Source organism: Dipodomys ordii, unplaced genomic scaffold (genome assembly GCF_000151885.1).
Source record: "Dipodomys ordii isolate 6190 unplaced genomic scaffold, Dord_2.0 Scaffold125, whole genome shotgun sequence".
Lineage (NCBI taxonomy): Eukaryota > Metazoa > Chordata > Mammalia > Rodentia > Heteromyidae > Dipodomys > Dipodomys ordii.
In genome coordinates, this window is record NW_012267341.1 from 2,028,048 (window position 1) to 2,045,833 (window position 17,786).

At 37.6% G+C, this 17,786-nt stretch overlaps 1 protein-coding gene across 3 annotated transcripts in view; it reads left to right on the forward strand.

Moving 5' to 3' along the window:
* Window positions 1-925: 925 nt before the first annotated feature.
* Window positions 926-17,786, forward strand: part of Phf21a (PHD finger protein 21A) — a 200,945-nt gene continuing 184,084 nt past the window's right edge. For all 3 annotated transcript variants that reach the window (XM_013030045.1, XM_013030046.1, XM_013030047.1), the window contains exon 1: window positions 926-1,076. The gene's annotated coding sequence lies outside the window, so the exon portion shown is untranslated. The remainder of the gene's footprint in view (window positions 1,077-17,786) is intronic.

Here is a 17,786-nt window from a genome sequence, read left to right on the forward strand (position 1 = left end):
GGGAGGGGGAGGGCGGGAGGGGGAGGGGCGCGCGGAGTGGGACTCTTTCCGTTTGGTCCAGCCCTGCCGAGCACGCAGTTCCCAACACTTCTCGTCATCCCCTCTCTCCTCTCTCTCTCCTCTCTCTCTCTCTCTCTCTCTCTCTCTCTCCCTCTCTCCCTCTCTCCCTCTCTCCCCCCTCCTCTCTTTATTCTGCTGAGCGGTGCTGTTAGGATTTCTTCTTCTTCTTCTTCTTTTTAAAACCCTGGCCACGTTCATGATGGTGGGTAGCAGCAAGGTGTCCCTGGCAGGGGAGGGTTTGGGCACCGGCCTGGAGAATGTCTCCTTTCAACTTTGTTGGTGGCTGTGCACCCCGGTGAAGGGAGGAGGCCGGACTCGCCGGTGGTGGAGGGTTGTAAAATGTGCCGAGAGTGATTTCCAAGTAGTTGAGTTGTGGAGGGAGATGCGGGTACGACTGACTTGCTGCATGGCAGGCAGGTTTTGTTTTCATTGGTGAATCCGGTGTCATCATATTCCGGTCATATGTTGAAATAATTCTTTGTTTAGGGCTTGGAAGTAGAGGATCTCACCCTGCCCGTCCACACTGTGGTGGTGGTGGTGTTGTTGTTTTAAAATGATGTCTCTGGGAGGATGGATGTCGAGAATTTCAGGATGTGAGCTGAGATCCGGGCGTGTGTGGGCCTCATACTGGCCTTGACAGTGAACTTTGTGGCTGTGTTTCGGATTTCAAAGATTTTTTTTTCTTGCCCCATAGCTGGGGTGCAAGTTGTGCATTTTTCTTAATGGTAAGATCTCAGGAATGTAGATGCTTGAGCTGGGGGAAGTTAGGGAACATTTATACATTAATAATTGATGGCTGAATATTAGAATCAGATTAATTTGGGCTGATGAAAGTTTTTTTCCCCCCTTTTCTTTTTAAAGCAGTTGTGCACTCTAGGAAGGAAGCCTTTTCATAGACTTACTTTATAGGGGTTCTTTGAGGCGAGGAGCTGGGATACCATCTTTTAAAGAGAGTACCCACCAACATCAACATCTGCAGCTTTATGGAGGGCCTGGTATGGGGACTGAAATTGAGGGTAAGCCCTGTAAGCCTTCTTTTCAGTGTTTATGTTATTTGTTTACATTTGATGTTCACTCACGTTTGGGCAGAAGAAATAAATAGGTCAGCTGTTTTGTTTTGTTTTGAAGGCTAGCTCCCATCCCTCCTTCTCCCCACCCCCCAAAGTTTCACAATTTACTTGGTTTATATATAGTCTTGTAGAAAACCATTACTACATTTTTACTGGAAATACTATTACTCATTTTGAATTCGGTAAGTTATTTCTTACTCTCTTCTGTCTTCACTTGTATATGGAATCTGTGTTGTGGGCTAAACACTAGCTATTAAGGGCCATTTAAAATGTCTGAAGATTGAATTTTAAAATCTCAGGACATATTTTTTGACTGTAAAGAGGAAGTTTTTGTTTGTAGTTTTACTCATGTTTATTAAAAAAATTCTGTGCTTAAAACTTTGTAGATGCACAACTCTCCTTAAGAGAGGAACATATTAATAGTGTTGAAGAGTCTCAACACACAAACTAATATGTTAAAATATTCCAGGTGCTTTCTTTACATCACACTTTTGTTTTTGTTAACATTACTATTTGGAATTTGACTGGAAATGCTTGGCTGCCCATTATAAAGTCAGTTTATGTTTAAGTGTATTGGAAGGCATTTTAAACTTCAGTTTTTAGACAGGTTTATTTTAAGTATGTTGTGCTTTGGACACAGGCAAGTCTTTATTGAACTGAAATAGTAATAGATAAAAAGACCTATTGATGCCATATTTTATTTTTAAAGTGTTATAAATAATGGCTGGGGAGTTATTTATTTTAGTTTTGAAGGGTCCATCCTTTCTATTCAATTATCTTCTGCTTCCATGAAGATCCTTACATCCAGCAGGAGGTGCTACAGCAAGATAAAGGATTCTTTTTTTTTAATTTAAAATTTTTTTAAATTTAATTTTGAGAGTTTTGCTACTTGTGGAAGCTCTGCTTAGCTTTAAGCAACAGATTAAAGTTCCAGGAAGATTTTGAGTAAGTCCATTCTAAGTCTATTAATAAATTATGTTGCTATATGAAACTGCAGTTTTTGACTGCTTTTTTTTTTTCTTCCCTGTTTAATGATACTCTGTGAAGTAAATTTGTTATTGTGGATTACTTAAGGATGATGGGGTTAGGTACAAAGTACTGTTCAGTTATTTTTCTTTGAGGGAATGTTTGTCTGGTATTGATGAGTGGGTTAAAAATATGCCCCATTGTAATAAATAGAAATGGTGGTATGATTTGGGACCTTTAAGTTTTGTGATCATCCCTATAATAGATATAGAGTAGTAGAGATTTATGGAAAGAGGGATCTTATGTGGAAAAAATGGATGATTTTTTTTTTGTATGACCCGTCCCTCCCCTCTTGAATCTGTGGACAATGATTCTAATATAAAAGGTTTCTCAGACACTTAGCTTTATATACACCTATCTATTGATATATTTAAGTGGGCTTTCAAAGACAGATTTTTAAAATCTTAAGTAAAGTTGTAGTTAGTTATAAGTAATGTTACAGATCATTAATGATATATCTATTACTAACACTTAACAATAAAAAGGATGGTGGCCACGTTAACAGTTTCATAGCATTTATAGTACATGGTCCTTGGAACTGTGCTATTGTTGAGTGATCATCAGATACGTGCTGCTGTGCTTGCTTCTAAAGTTTTATATCAGAGTTTTAAAAACTTAGGATACATAAAAATTCAGCACACTTGCTCTGAATTATCTATTTGGTAGGCATAATATTGTACTTTTTTTCAGATGAAATTAGTAATACATGTAAAAGTTCTTTGAAAATTGCCAGAAGCCATGTAGATATTAAGTAGTTGAGACTGATAACCAATTAAAACACCAGCTGAGCTTCTATCTTGAAATGCTAACTTTCTCCAAATCAGTTGGGAAGTTAATGCATTAAATGTGTACTCTGGACATTTTATGAATTTTTTAAAAAATACTTCTGTGGTTACCAAAAATCTCTTTGTTATAGTTTGAAGCTTTTGTTTAAAAAATGCTGTGAAGGCAGTTTCCCATGATTCACAAAAAATAATTTTCTCTTTTGAAGATCTTGAAATTTGTATTCGTCATTATTATTATTATTATTATTACTATTATTATTTTTATTCCTTTCTCCATTGATGTGATAGCAGTTGATTTTAGTGATTATTTAAGTTCTTGAACTCTTCTGTAGACTCTTATTAACACACGGAGTAACAGATGTCATGGCTGAAGTTTTGATTGTTTTGATTGACTCTGCTAACTTTCTGAAAGATTCTCACTGACTAAAGCTCTTAAGCTTGTTTCATAGTGGTAATATATACATTTATATGCATACTAGGTTCATGAGTACATCATTTTTGTCCCTATTTTAGAATGATGCATGAGGAAATGACTACTCAAATCTAGAGGAATACACTGAAATGCTTTTATATAAAAATAACCCAAAAGTTAAAAGCCTTAAATTGTGGTTTCCTGCATAGACTCTGTTCACAAATTTGGAATAGAAAATTAAAAAAAATATATATATAGTTAATTAGGAGTCATTGTGTTTCTGAGCTTATCAAAAGGTATAGTACCTCAAGCTTTAGAAGTGACTGTTCTTTATGAAATAGCCTCAATTGGAAAGTAAATATAGAAACTTGCTTCTGTGAAGAACGAAGAAAACCTTTAACTGTTTATATAAAAATGAAACCTCTAAGAGAAATCCTAAACTTTCTCTACTTCAGTGAATACTAAAGATTTTTTTTTATGTATGTGTGAAGAAACACTGAAGTTAAAGTTATATTAATGTTCTTTAAAATTTTGTATTCTTGGTTATATGAGTACTATATCCTCAGCTTATGGTTGAGGCTTTTGTACTTAATTATGATTCAGAAGGAGAATAAAAGGGCTTAAAATTTTAGGTCTCCTGCCTGGGACCAAATTCCTTTCTACCTATATTCAGAACTGATTTCTGAGAACATGTTTGAATTTTCATTACTTTGTGCTGGGAAATACTAGTGACTTAATATTAACTTCTCAGGAGTTTTGTACATAGGCTTTTGTGTGGGTCTGGGAGCAGAGCCTCATGTTTTGATCACATTAACTTTACCAAGTATGTATTTTTGCTGCTTTGGAATTTCTCTTTTCTTTCTTTCTTTCTTTTTTTTTTTTTTGGGTCCGGTCATGGGGCCTGAAGCTGGGCCTGGGCGCTGTCCCTCAGCTCTTCAGCTCAAGGCTAGCACTCTACCACTTGAGCCACAGCGCCACTTCCGGCTTTTTTCTTTTTGCTTATGTGGTGCTGAGGAATCGAACCCAGGGCCTCAGGCATGCAAGGCAAGCGCTCTACCACTGAGCCACCTTCCCAGCCCCTTGGAGTAGACTTTTAAGAATCCTAGACCAGACACATGGCTCAAGTAGTAAAGCTCAAGCTGTAAGCAGAAAGACAAATGAGAGTGTGAGGCCCTGAGTTCAAGTTATGATGCTGGTGAGCACACACACATACACACACACATACACACACACACTAACTTTTCCTATTCTCTACCAATCCATTCTGACACTGGTGGTGGTAAACTCTTCGCTGAGAAGTTAGTCATCATTGGGATTTTTCTAAAGCAACTTTCTTATACCAGACTCTGTTTGATTATTGAAGACTCCTCTTCTTCCAATACTCTCCTAACCCCTATTCCCCAACTCCCCTTTGGCTTTTTTTTTTTTTTGTACTGAAGATTGAACCCAGGACATTGCACTTGTTAGGAAAGTTTTTTTTGCCACTGAACTACATTCCAGCCCTCTCTCCTCTTTTATTTAATTAAAAAGAGTTAGTGAGTGATCTCAGTTAAAGCTCTTTCCTATATTTTGGAATCAGCTAGAGAAGGAAACGTTTTCTGTTTTTTAAAGTAGACAGTAATATGGTGATAGGAAGGAGAGGGGCCTAATAGGTTGATGATCTGGGCTTTATTTTGATTCAGTTTGTGGGCCTAGGGGAAAAAACATAACTTAAACACAGAAGCCAAAAAGATGGGTTTTGTTTTATTGTTTTGGCTGCATTGAGAATACAAACTGTCAGTACTGGAGGAGAAGGAGCAGCAGAAAGGAATTGATTTTTTTTTTCTGTTGCAGATCCAAGTATTGTTAACCATGTGTAACTGTAAAGTGACATACTTACAAATCAAACAGGAGTTGATTTGTTCACTCAATTAACAGTACCCCTAAGGTTTTTTGGTTTGGGTTTTTTTTTTTTTATTTTAAGTAAGTACAGAAAACTTCAGGGTAATGACAATAATTTCCTGATAAAAGTGGGTGATAGTAACCATGGCAACTGCTATCTCTGGCCTTATGGACAGTATGTTATATTGATGAAGCTTCAGATTCTTTGGTAGCCTGTCACTTTATGGTGAAATGTAGTAGCATGTGTTGCAGGTGATTTTTAGCTGGATTGTGTTAAATTTGTGTGCCAGCTTATCTTTCCTTGTTAGGAATTTCTTGGACTGTATTCCATAGCATGTTTGTGAAGGTGCTGTTGCCTGAAAATAACCCACCACCTGTGTTAGGCCTCCTGATGCAGATTGTACTTAGTTCTTGCAGAACCTAGGGGTGTGTTTAGGAACTGTATACACATAAATTACAGTTCAGATTTATCAGCTTGAGTTTGGGCATGTTTCTAGTAGCTTAAACATTTTTTTTTTCCAGAGAGGTCATTAAATGATTGAATTGGGCCTATTGTTTGAACATGTTTTTCTAAGTGTATGAATGTATGTATGTATGTAATTAGGAGTGAATATAGTGGTGAAGATAAATATTAAGAATTTGACAAGATGATCTTTAGTATTTTGCTTGCTTTTGTAAGAGTATATATAGGTATCACTGTAAAACTATTTCCTAATAGGTAGTACTAAAGTATGGGAAATGTTTGTTCATGAGAGATTTTTTTAAGAAAAAAATATTTTATATAATAAGTATTTGTGAGGGGAAGGCAGAGTGTGATAGAGGGGGGTAAGATCAATAGGATTACAGTGTAACTGTGTGGATATAGAACAACACCCTCTCATCCTCATATAACTAATATAAGCCAATAAAAAATAATAAAACTATCTGAGTAACTGTTGAAAGGAGTTTCTAAACAACATTTTGAGGGAATGGAGACTAGAGGGTTGCAACTGGTCCAACAAAACTTCATAAAAAGTTAACAAATTTATATTTCCATCATATCAGATCTTTCTGTTTTTAAAATTATATTATGCTTATCCTGTGTTTTTCTCTAATGTGAAAATGTTAATTGACATTTTCTCACTTTGTGTTAGAGAAACTTGGTGTTAATGCATGGAACAAACAAATTAGTTCTAAATTTGACTGGACTCTTGGAAGATTTAGTCAAATTATGCTACATAGTTCAGAGTTTATTGAAACTTGCTGTGATAGTGAAATAATTTGGTTACTACAAGTCCCAGGATGCATTGCAGTCTTTTTTTTTTTTTGCTTAACTTCAGATTACAGCATTGCATGCTGGGTCCTGTAGTTGATTTAAATAGCACCGGAACCCTTCCCTCTTGTCTACTCCATTTTATACACAGCTCCTCAAGCCTCCAAGAACTTTCTTCTAAGTAAAGTTTGATTAATAATATCAAGAGTATTCTGAAACTCTAAAGTGAAACTTGAGAAACATTCTAGTAGTTTATTTTAGATTATTATAGTTTTTACATCAATTTCTGTAAGATTTACACATTTTAAACAACACTCAAAATGACATAAATTCTAAGCAATTTTTGTGGGGGTGGTAAAATAGCTCACTTTATAATTCTAGCATTATTATTTATTAGTGTAGGTATTAGAAGCTTCTTATTGTCAGGCCTAATATATATGCTCTTTTTCCCCCCATTCATTCAGTAAAGTTGGATGGGAGAGAGAGCTGTTTCTGTGTGTGTGTGTGTGTGTGTGTGTGTGTGCATATGTACTCATGTGCACACATATGTGCACTAGTACTAGGCTTGAACAATGAGCCTCTAGCTCTCACTTGGCTTTTTCTCTAATGGATGGCACCCTACCACTGGCGTCACATCTTCACTCCTGGCTTTTGCTAGTTATGTAAAGAGTCTTAGGAGTTGTCTTCCCTGGCTTGCTCCAACTTTGATTCTCAGATCTCAGCCTCCTGAGAAACTAGGATTATAGTCATGAGCCACCAGCACTGGGTTGGAAAAAGGTGTTTTATATCAGTGTTTAAGTTCTGAGTTCTGTGAGTATTAGATAATAGTTGTTAACATCTTGAGTAGCAGTATCCTATAACTGGAAAACAAATTTCTGTAAAAAAATGTATATGTGTGTTGGGGGGTGGGGTTCCTGGGGATTGAATCAGGGCCTGAGCACTCTCCCTGAACTGTTTTGCTCAAGGCTAGTACTCTACCACTTTGAGCCATAGCTTCACTTCTTTTTTTTTTTTTTTGTCAGTCGTGGGGCCTGGGTACTGTCCCTCAGATCTTTAGCTCAAGGCTAGTGTTCTACTACTTGAGCCACAGCTTATGTAGAGCTGAGGAATCGAACCCAGGACCTCATGCATGTAAGGCAAGCACTCTACCACTGAGCCACTTTCCCAGCCCCACTTCTGGTTTTAAAGTGAGATAGAGATAACAGTCTCATGGACTTTTCTGCCTGTGCTGGCTTTGAACTGTGGTCCTCAAATCTCAGTCTCCTGAGTAGCTAGGATTACAGGTGTGAGCCCCCAGTGCCTGGCAGAATGTAAATTTTTAAAATTTTAAATTAATTAACTTATTTACAGACAAGGTCTCAGTAGGTAGCCTAGGCTGACCTTAAATTTTCAAGTTCTGAGATTGTAGGTGTGTATCACTATACCTGATTCAATGTAAATTCAATAATCAAATATGTATCCTGAAAAGTAGAGAAAAAGGTAAAATTTGTTTAATAGTTTATGTTCTCATTTATAGATTTTTTTAATTTTAATTTTAATTTTTTTGGTAATGGGGTTTGAACTTAGGGCCTAAGCACTATCCCTGAGTTTATTCTGCTTAAGCCTAGTACTCTGCCACTTAGAGCCATAGCACCACTTCCTGTTTTCTGGTGGCTAATTGGAGATAAGAGTCTCACGGACTTTCCTACCTGGGCTGGCACTGAACTGTGATCCTTAGATCTCAACCTCCTGAGTAGCTAGGATTATAGGCATGAGCCACCAGCACCCAGCTATATTCTCATTTATAAAATTGAAAACTTTTGAGTTTTTTTGAACTGTAATAAGGTGTCACAGGATTTAAATGTTAAAATGTATGTCATTAAGGAGCTGGGAATGTGGCTTAGTGGTAGATTGCTCGCCTAGCATGCATGAAGCCCTGGGTTTGATTCCTTAGTACCACATAAGCAGAAAAAGCCGGATGTGGTGCTGTGGCTCAAGTGGTAGGCAAAAGAAGCTCAGGGACAGTGCTGAGGCTGAGTTCAAGCCCCAGGACTGGCTAAATAAATAAATAAATATATGTCAGTGTTTGGCACACAAAATAAAGCTTGGTAAATATTTAGAATCAGCAGCAGCAGTAGTAATTTTTATTTAAAATAGCATGCTTTACATTTCCCCCCTCCTTTTTATATTATAATTTGATCAAAAGCCCACCCTGTTTTAACAGAGCCTGCAGATTTTTGGCTTGTGGTAATGATGTGACAATTCCTTAGGCTGCTTTGCTGTACATAAAATGCCTTGTACCTGAGTTTCTTACCTATGAGAAACATACTCAAGGCAGATAACCAGCCACCAGCATAATTTTGACAAGATTCTGTTCTGCCTGTTCATTTCTTATTACCACTGTGCTGTAAATCTTTAGTTGACTTCAGAAAGTTCAAAAGATGATTTCTTTGTAAGATTTTTTTTATTTTTGGTCCGGTCGTGGGGCTTGAACTCTGGGCCTGGGCGCTATCCCTCAGCTCTTCAGCTCAAGTCTAGCGCTCTACCACTTGAGCCACAGCCACTTCAGGCATTTTTCTTTTTGCTAATGTGGTGCTGAGGAATCGAACCTAGGGCCTCAGGCATGCAAGGCAAGCGCTCTACCACTGAGCCACCTTCCCAGCCCCTGTTTGTAAGGTTTATACTGTTAGAATATCTAAATAATTGGTTAATGAAAATAAGATGCCGCAAAACACTCCTCATGTCACCATGAATGTACCACTGGAAAAACCCTGCTGTGTTTAGGAGCATATGTCTATCACCACAGATCCCAGTGTTACAGGATTGATAGATCGGAGGCACTGAGCAGCTCTAGAAAGAAAATGTAATTTTCAATCTGCGTTGCACTTAAAATGATAGATAGGTTCCAAAAATTTTGTAAGTGTTTACATTATTTTTCTCTTTTAGGATACTGACTCCTTTAAGACTCTTGAACTTTTAGGCTATTTCCATTTGCCCAGGAATATTGAAAAATATGAGCACTAAGTTGTATGTGCCTTAATCTGAGTGTTCTCAGAATTAAAGAATTGCCTTTCTTTCTTTCTTTCTTTCTTTTTTTTTTTTTTTTGCCGGTTGTGGGCCCTGAATTCTGGGCCTGGGCACTGCCCCTCAGCTCTTCAGCTCAAGGCTAGCGCTCTACCACTTGAGCCACAATGCCACTTCTGGCTTTTTCTGCTTATGTAGTGCTGAGGAATCGAACCAGGCCTCAGGCATGCAAGGCAAGCGCTCTACCACCGAGCCACCTTCCCAGCCCCGCGGGATGACCTTTCTTACCTGCTTGGCCACTATTCTGGCCCCCTTTTTTTTTTTTTGCCTACACTGCAACTCTTGGAATATTATTGCTGCTAGATGCTGTGTTTATCAAACTATTTCTTTAATAATACTTATTTAAAAATTTGTTTGTACAGCAAGCCAATTTACTGTAATAACACTAACCTCCATTATAATTGTGACTTAAAATTTGTTAGTATGTGAATTAGACATTAGATTCTTTAGAACTGTCAAAAAATTATTTTATGTCAATTTGTTTTTTCAAGATTTAATATTAAATGAAATTAATTCATAGGTTACAATGAAGTTAAATATAGAGGCCTAAGTGTAAGGAGAAAATGGTCTTCGTTATTAATGAGCCAATACAGAAAATAATCAGGTTCGGATGAATTTTCCCTTGATATATTTTGTTCCACATACTCCAATAATTCCTGAAACACTGATGCTGGAAATAGGAGGGTAAACCTGGACAGTAAGTTTATTCACTGTAGAGTCCTCTGATAACTCTTAAATTGTTGATCACAGTTTTCTCCCCTTTTTATGAAATGTTCAAGGCTTAATATGTATTATGGTACATATTGGTATATATCTTTGATACACATGTATTGGGTGCCTAAATATGCATTATGATCATACAGTTAGGATGCAGTATCAAAGACTTAGCTTTATGTCCAGTTGTGTCACTTAGATCCACACTCTTGGAAAATGGAACTGTGTTGATGTTTAGTTTTTTCCAGTGGGAGGTAAATCAGAATCTGCCTCAATTTGTGTTAAGTGGATTGGATGAAGTTATATTAGCTACTCAGGAGGCTAGGACCTGGAGGATTGAGGTTTGTAGCCAGCTTGGGCATCTCCAAAAGAACCAACAAAATGCCAGGCTGGAGGAATGGCTCAAGTGGTAGAGTGCCAGTCATAAACAAGCAAACTGAGTGAAGTTATGAATGAGGCCCCCTGAATTCAAGTCCTTATATCTACACACACACACACACACAACACACACACACACTCAGATGAGATAGTTCTATTGATTGTACTTTATAGACTAGCATATATGTAATTGAATTTTAATCACTAATAAATGGAGAAATTTAAATATCTGAGTTAAACCATTCTGCCCCTAGTGTAGACAAGGTGTTTTGTATTCATTTAAACGTGTTTATAGCTTCTTGACAACTTACACTGATATATTTGTGTAATGTTATAATATAGATATTATAAATATTGATATATTGAAATATCTAACATCTCAGTTGTGGGCTTTTATGTTGAATTTTTTGGTTGGTTGTGGGGCTTGAACTCTGGCTTGGGCGTAATCCTTCAGCTCTTCAGCTCAAGGCAAGCACTCTTAACGCTTGAGCCACAGCACCACTTCCTATTTTCTAGGTTAATTGGAGATAAGAGTCTCATGGACTTTCCTGCCAGGGCTGGCTTTGAACCGTGATCCTCAGATCCCAGCCTCCTGAGTAGTTAGGATTACAGGCATGAGCCATCCGTGCCCGGCTGCATATTTTTATGTGTTAATACATAAGCTTTTACCTATATGTATTTGTTTTTAGAAAAATGACATTAGACACCTAGATATCAAACGTTTGTCAAGTTTGAATAATCTTTGTATTTTAGCTGTTGCTAATAATACTTAGCTTCATACTGAGTATTATGTACAGTACTAAGCCATTTTGCACATAGGGTCTCATTTAATTTTAATCCTTACAGCAATGTTTTGAGGACTTGCTATTATCTTTTTGCCTCCATTTTACAGGTGAGGTCATGGAGGTTTCCCTGGGACTCATGGGTAGGAAATGATACAATTTGGATTCAGGCCCAGGCTGGTTTCTGAACCCCTGTTCTTAAAGTGTCCATAATGCTGTACAAACTATGTAATTCCCATTGCAGCATAGAAAATGAATTACTAAAGAAGTTTTCAATTTTCTGAAATGGCCACAGCTCTGATGTATTGTTTTGAGACTGTTTCATTTCATGTTGATTTTGTTAAGTTAGGTTGAATATTTTAGAAATAATAAGTGTTGGAACAGAGTGGAAGTGAAAGCCTTCAGGACAAAAGTGCCTGTTTTTCTTCATTGTGGTGTACCCACTGCCAAGCACAATGCCTAATATGGTCTTAGGCACATATCTATTAAATGTTACTTTAGCATAGGTAGTTTATAAATTTTCTTAGTAGATATAGATAGTTTGGTTCATTATAACAGTCCTTATGTAATTTAGAAACATTTCATAGAGGTAGTTAAGTGTCCTTTCTTTTAGGAAATATCATAAACAATATTTCTGAATGTTGCTCTAGGAATATATGTGTGTATATATGTATATTCTATTGTCATATTACCTTTAAGCCTTTCCTATTTACATATATAATGTATATATTCACACACATATACACACATTAAGTGAATAAATGAAATGACACCATGATATTCTCTTGAAGTTTACCTTTTTCAGAAAAGTGGCCATTTAAAAAGCTTGTAATTAAGCCAGGCACTGGTAGCTCACACCTGTAATCCTTGATACTAAGGAGACTGAGATATGAAGATCATGGTTTACACCAGTCTGGACAGAAAATTCCATGAGACTCTTACCTTCAATTTACCCTATGTGGAACTGTGTCTCAATTGGTAGAGCACTAGTCTTGAGCACAAAAACTCAGGAAGAGCACCCAGGCCCAAAGTTCAAGCCCTAGGACTGGCAAAAAGCAAACAAAAAACAACTTGTAAATGAAAATAGGGCTCATGTGGGAAGTAAAGTGGGACTGGAGGAAGAAAACTTACTTGCTAAAGTTACAAACTATTTGAAGTTTTAAAAAATATGTGCCTCATACCTTAGAAATGGTTATTATTATTGTTTAATTAATGGATTTTTAAAACTTATCTCTAGGGCTGGGAAGGTGGCCTAGTGGTAGAGTGCTCGCCTAGCACGCAGGAAGCCCTGGGTTCGATTCCTCAGCACCACATCCACGGAAAAAGCCGGAAGTGGCGCTGTGGCTCAAGTGGTAGAGTGCTAGCTTTGAGCCAAAGCAGCTCAGGGACAGCGCCCAGGCCCAGAGTTCAAGCACCAGGACTGGCAAAAAAGAAAACAAAACATTAAAACTTATCTCTAAATAATTGTAGAGGGGTTTCAATTCAATCTGTCAGTTTGTGTGTACAGTGCCTCTTGGTCCTTGTCACTTTTTCCATCAATGTCACTCTCATCCCATCTCCACCCATCTGCTTCTTTCCTAATTCCATTCTCACATGTGTACATTGATTATTACAACTATTTGCCCTCCATTCCTCTCTCCATTCATCTGCTTCCCTCCCCTTAAGTCCCAGGCTCCTCAGCTTCCTGATAATTTATTTTGTTTAACTGTCTGCTAATTACTCAAAGGGGCCATTGTTATTTTAGAAGAAACTTTTAAAGTGACCACATTATTTTCTGATATTGTACAGGTAATTTAGCAGGCATCATATCAGAATTAAGCTTTACTGGTTTACTCTGATAGCTAAAAATAGCAAGTGTATTTTCAGATGACTTAAAATCTGGTGGTCTCTCTTCTTAGTTACTAAACATTTATTCAACATTTACAAAGTAGATTTGTAAAAACAAGGCAATACTTATTACATTTTAATTGATAGAAGTGCAAACCTGTACAGCTTACTCAGCATAAAATGACCTAGCCTAGGAGTTAGTCTTGGTCGTTACATCCTCATTTGAGCAATGTACCTGAGTAAAGTGTACACTGATGGCGCAACCATTGTCAGTGCTAAGGTAATAATTCAGTGTGTGTGTGTGTGTGTGTGTGTGTGTGTGTGTGTGTGTGTATGCACGTGCACACTGGTCCTGGGGCTTGAACTTAGGGCCTGGGGACTATCCCTGAGCTTTCTCAAGGCCAGTGCTCTATCACTTAAGCCACAGCTCCACTTTGGCTTTGTGGTGGTGAATTGGAGATAAAAGTCTCATGGATTTTCCTGCCTGGGCTGGCTTGGAATGGTGGTCTTCAGATCTCAGCCTACTGAATAGTTAGGATTATAGGCATGAACTACTGGTGCCCAGTTTAACCTAGTTGTTGTTGTTGTTTTTAAGGCAGTAAAGGTAAATATATTTGAGTGCTATTTGCTATTTGTTTTGATTCTGGCTTTAAGAGTTTTAACTTGTTGCTAATGTTATTAGGCATAATTTATCTTTATGATTTTTCAATTGAAAAATTTTATTACACAGGTAATAAAAAGATCATCATTATAGTAGTTAAGAAGAAGAAATCTTTCTAATTCTAGAATACACTCCTTACATCTAAGGTACTTTATGTTTCTTTAGACTTACGTTTGATGAAGTGCTGAAACCTTGCCTTGAAATGGTAAGAATCGGCTATTACAGGAAGTAGCAGTTTTCTCAAGTACGGAATATATTCAGAGTGTTTCCCGGCTAAGAGCATTTCTTATAGGTAGTATTCCTAAATGTGATTTTCATTTTGAGTGATTCAGACCATGTAGTATTTTATTCTTCATAACAGTCATATAAGTGCAAAAAGGGCTCAGTTCATTTCATGGATGGTAAAACTGAGGCATACACAGAAACTCGAGTCAGTTAATTCACTCTTTAACCTTATTCTTGTTCATCTTGACCAATAGTCTCCAACCTTTTAAAAATTAATGGCTACTGGTATATGGATCATAGTCTGATTTAGTATTTTATGTTTGGAATCAAGCAAATAGGGAAGTTGCTCTTGGACATAAGGATGAGATTTTTAAAATAGAAGTTGTAATCATTTCTTTCTGTGGCTCTCTTTGTTGGGGGTGCCCACACCCACTTGCAGACTAGTGCTGTGTAGCTGGGCCGTTGTTCCTGCAGGAGAGGCAGCCATGGGGACAGCTGGAGGACAGTTGGTGGAAGGTGTGGGGCTTTTAAACTGGAGTGATCTTTTGCAGCTCTTTAATTTTAAAGAAACAGCTTTCTTTCAGTGAAAAGCTGAAAGATTGAGAGTAAAGGCCTTGAGGAAGGTGAGCTTAAAAGACAGAAATATAAGCCTTATTTGTTTCCTTCAGAGTTGACCAAAGGGAAAAGGCTGCCTCCCCTGCCTGCTTCCTCCTCCCATAGAAATGGCAGAGCCTTTTTCTGTTGTTGTTAGGCAGTTTATAGAACGCAGGATAGCTTGCTAAGCGTCTTCTCTGTGCCTGGTATGACGTAACATTGTAGAGTATGCAGCATGCATGTTAAGTACAAGTGGTTGTATTTGGCTTGTTGCTGCAGCAGTTTTGAGAATGTTTTAGGAAGCAATGATCACTCCATAGTGTTGGTTATGTGCAAATTATTGAAATCATCATTTCACAAAGACTAAACTTTGTAACTTGGAATATTCGATTTAGTATTTGTTTACTTCTCCCTACCCTCGACCCCTGAGAGCAGCATTCATTTTCCGAAAGGAACAGATGATGTTAACTTATCAGGACTTAATTCTAAAAAGCCTACAAAGACCTTTGTGCTGTTTATTTCCTTTATTTAATCTGTATGCAAAGCATATTGTAATCGCTGCTGTTAGAAGGTTTTAAGCTGGTGGGTCCTCCTTACCCTTTTCTGCTCAGGGGAGATGGATTAGGAATGCCAGATTGTTAACTTGGTATAAAGAAATAATGACCACTGAAATAAAACAGGAGTTCAAATAAAAAGCAAACCAAATACAAATGTAGAATGGAAATATCTTTTAGTAAAATGTTAGCATGCTGTACTTGGAACAGATGCCACATTAATTCAAAAGAGAGCCCAGAAAATGTGGCAACTTTACGATGTCAATGGAGGGAACGGTAATAGTTCCTGTTTTCATTGTGTGAAGTTCTCAGTACCTCCAGGTCCCGTCCTGGGCTTTGCATTTGTTTTCTATATGTGTTACATGTTAATATGCAACTATTAAATCTGCGCTTAATATTTTTATTTATGCAATCAAATACATTGTCATTATTAAATACATTATTAGGGTAAGAAGCCCAATAACTTTTAATGTGGCAGTAATGATTTTTGTTTTTAAATATGCATATCAAGCTATTTAGGGTCTGAGACTAAAATTGATTTTTCCCTATACCCTTCAAGACGCATTTATGATAGGAAGCTAGCCTAAGAATTGAGTCTTTCAAAGAGACCTAATGCTTTTTAAAAATAGAATTTGGACAAGTTACAAAATTATGAGAATTTTTGCATTTATTTTTTCCTCATTTAAATTTGTAGTTATCATTGGACATTTGTTGTGATTTCTTAAGCAGATTAGACTCATTCATTCCTTTTGCAGAGTTTTGTTTTTTTTTTATGGTGTTTGGGAAGAAGGGGTGATAGAAGGGTACTATACACAGTTGGATATTTCCAGAGTGACATTTATTTTATAGAAGATTACACTGGGACATCTCTGAACTACCTGCTTCTTGCAGTACATGATTAGTGTGAGTGTGAGTGTGGAGAGAGATGGGCTGGGGGCTTTTAACTAGATTTACAGTGTGCCACTTCCTGAGCAGTGCAGTGATCTAATCACCAGGGGCATACCTTGTGTGCCTGTAAAGAAGTCTGGTACTGGTGCTCATGCCTCATGCTTAGAAAGCACTGCAAGTTTTCCCTCAGTCCCAGTGTATAGTTTAATAATGTGGAGAAGGATTAAAAGTGTCTTATAATTCAAGGAAATTTTTTAGTGTGGCAATAGAGTGATACCAGGGTTAAGAGGACTGACACTGGAGCCATGGTTTGAATCTTAGCTCTGCCATGTTATAACCAAATCACTTTGTCTCAGTTTCTTCACCTGTAAGATGTGAATCCTTTTGCCCATCTTTTCTGCTTGTTTTGAGGAATAAGGACATTAATGAACTATTACAAGTGTTGAGTATATTGTGAATACTAAATTAATGGTATCTTTGTTAAGACGTGTAATACATAGGGGAAAGAACTTATACATTGGGCTTTGTAAAGGTCTGATGCCTGGGCTGGAACTTCAGAAAAATCACTTGAAGTTTTGAATGTATAGCTGTGGACTAACTATTTAAATTCTATTTTAAAAAGATGTATGTAGCTAGGTGCTGGTGGTTCACAGTAATCCTAGCTACTCAGGAGGCTGAGACCTGAGGATTATGGTTTGAAGCCAGCCCTGGTAGGAAAGTCCGTGAAACTCTTTATCTCCTTAGCCAGAAGCAAGCCAAAAGTGGAGCTGTGGCTCAAGCGGTAGAGTAGTAGCCTCTAGTAAAAACAAAAAACAAAGAAACAAAAACAAAAAACTCTCAGGGACAGTGCCAGGCCCTGAATTCAAGCCCCAGAACCAGTGTGTATACACATGCATGTGCACGTGTGTGTGCACACACCACACACACACATGTGAGATGTGTGTACATGGTATACCAGCTACTGTGCTGTTCACCAGACTTCGGTTTCTTCATCTATAGTATAAGAATGAAATTTAAACCTTCCTAGGGTTCATGTGAACACAAAATAAGGAATCCTAAGGCATTCATCAAATCAGAACTGCTCTTGTCATTGTTACTGTTATTGGTACAGTCCCAATAGAAATGAGTACATATCGAACATTTTAGCTGGAGAGAAGCTCCCTCTATACCATGCTGAGGCATAAATGATACAAAATATATCTAATTAGTTTTTATTTATGAATGCCTCTGAGAAGTAGAAAATACATGGTAATATGTTACCTTTAACAGAGCCTTTAAAAATATCTTAGGGCATTTTCTTTTTCTTTCTTTCTTTTCTTATGCTGGTCCTGGGACTTGAACTTAGGGCCTAGGTACTTTCCCTTAGTACCTTAGTGCACTCAAGGCTGGCACTCTACCACCTAAGCCACTTCCAGCTTGTTGCTGGTTAATGTATCATGGACTTTCCTGCCTGGGCTGGTTTCAAACTGCCACCCTCTGATCTTAGCCTCACCAGTAGCTAGTATTACAAATGAGCTACCCCCACCCAGCAGGGCATTTTATTTTTATTGAAACTCATATACCACCCCCCACCCTCCAGGAGCCAATGGGACAACCATTAAGGTACTGATGCAG